Source organism: Nerophis lumbriciformis, linkage group LG27 (assembly GCF_033978685.3).
Source record: "Nerophis lumbriciformis linkage group LG27, RoL_Nlum_v2.1, whole genome shotgun sequence".
Taxonomy (NCBI): Eukaryota; Metazoa; Chordata; class Actinopteri; order Syngnathiformes; family Syngnathidae; genus Nerophis; species Nerophis lumbriciformis.
The window spans coordinates 2,119,947-2,122,500 of NC_084574.2; positions in this window are offsets into that span (position 1 = coordinate 2,119,947).

The following is a 2,554-nucleotide window of genomic DNA, read 5'->3' on the forward strand; positions in this document are numbered from 1 at the left end:
ATAAAGTGTAAAATATACTCAATACATACATGCATATATACAGTATACTCATCTATACATAAATGCATATATACATAAATGCATATATACACATATACACAGTATACACACTTATATACACATCTATACATACATATATACACATCCATACATACATACATACATACCAGTGACGTGCAGTCACTAGAGGCGGGGCCTCACCTGCCATCATAGAAAGAAAAAAAAAGTAAAAAGAAAAAAAAAAAAATTAAATTGTTATATGTATCCAGTGATTATATTATAAAGTTATTTTCCATTTAACTTCACCAGTTTTAGATTATTTTTATTCAAAATCGCTGAATTTTCACATTTGCCGTTCAAATACTGAGAAGAGACGGTGCGGTGAACAGCAGCCAGTTGAGGCACGTCACTCAGTGCCTCAACATGGATTCTGGACTCGGCTAACTGCTGGCCTGCTGTGCAGTGAGACTGTATTGCTATATGAATTATATTATACATTTCCATAGTTTAGTTAGCTGAGGTATATAATGTACAGTGTATTTTGTCAACAACTGTATGTGTGTAAAGTATTTCTTGTGCAGACTGCAGGTGTATCTAATTCACAACTCCTCCAACACGAACATTATTGTTTTTGCACTTTTTGGCTTCTTATTAAATAACTTTTGTAACCTATTTTCATGGGCTTTCCTCTTTGTGATGTTAAGTTCCTGTTATGCGCTGTTATACAGTATATGCCTTGAGCTCTTATTTTGAAGGCGCTAAGAGCAGAAGTGATGTCACGTTGCGGAGGTTTTTGAAAGAAGGTAAATAAAGTGGTCCTCGTGTAAACTGGAGCCTCCGTGTTTGTTATTTTGTAGTTTCATACAGTAAAGGTGACATTTATAAACCCTCAGTTACACTTTTTTAAATAGATTCAATCTTGCACGTGGAAAGTTTAAGTGAGGGCTTTAGTTGCGGCGCATGGACTTAATTTATAAGTAAAGGTAAGACCATAATAACGTTTTTTTTTTAATTAAATGTGCTTTTTTGTGTGCTACAGTTTGTATGTGTAAAGTTAAAGTTAAGTTAAAGTAGCAATGATTGTCACACACACACTAGGTGTAATGAAATTTGTCGTCTGCATTTGACCCATCCCCTTGATCACCCCCTGGGAGGTGAGGGGAGCAGTGGGCAGCAGCGGCGCCGCGCCTGGGAATCATTTTTGGTGATTTAACCCCCAATTCCAAGCCTTGATGCTGAGTGCCAAGCAGGGAAGAATGCTGGTATGAGCTTTTAAACATAACCCGTTAACTGCTGCCAATCAAATGGTGAATAAGATACTCTTTAGGGTTCATATGTTTGTAAATCTGACTGTGATGAAGTCAGTGCCTCACCAGCCATCAACCTCACCGCACGTCACTGGTATAAATAAATAAATAAATGGGTTGTACTTGTATAGCGCTTTTCTACCTTCAAGGTACTCAAAGCGCTTTGACAATATTTCCACATTCACCCATTCACACACACATTCACACACTGATGGCGGGAGCTGCCATGCAAGGCGCTAACCAGCAGCCATCAGGAGCAAGGGTGAAGTGTCTTGCTCAGGACACAACGGACGTGACTAGGATGGTAGAAGGTGGGGATTGAACCCCAGTAACCAGCAACCCTCCGATTGCTGGCACGGCCACTCTACCAACTTCGCCACGCCGTCCCCGCAACAACAACGCCGGAAATGTGTCCCGTGAAAAACCGTCCGACCGGAACTCACTAATAACTAAAGTTCCATGGGTGAATAATGTAAACTCACTACACTGGTAGTTTTTAGTGCTTCCATAGCGAGATATAAGTAAGAACTTTACACGACTTTATATTAGAAATGGCAACAGCAGAGAATGAATGTCACATAAGAAGATAGTGAAAAAGAAGAAGCTTATCAACTACGGTGTCGGCACGGACTACAGTGGCGGATGTGCGCAAATTTTCAGGACTTATGCAGATCTCAAATACACACCAGAAGGTAAGAAAAGTTGGTTTTGCATAATATTGTGAAACAAAATGCCAGATAATGTCTGCTAATGGGTGCCATTTTACGGTCCTTACACACACCATAGTAATACTTGTATCTCCGACTACGGTAGCCGTAATGGGCCGACAATCCATCAAGCGGTGCAGCTTCAAAGTCATACTAAAACATCTTTAAAGATTTTTGAGTGCCGTGTGTAATGTTCTTTATTTTCAATGGAACATTAAAAGTTTTGGTGTTGTTTAATGGCGTCATATTGCAGTCTACGTGTATCTCTTATGTGTGACTGCCATCTACAGATCACACTTATCATTAGAGATGTCCGATAATGGCTTTTTTGACGATATGCGATATTCCGATATTGTCCAACTCTTAATTACCGATTCCGATAGCAACCGATACCGATATATACAGTCGTGGAATGAACACATTATTATGCTTAATTTTGTTGTGATGCCCTGCTGGATGCAGTAAACAATGTAACAAGGTTTTCCAAAATAAATCAACTCAAGTTATGGAAAAAATGCTAACATGGCACTGCCATATTTA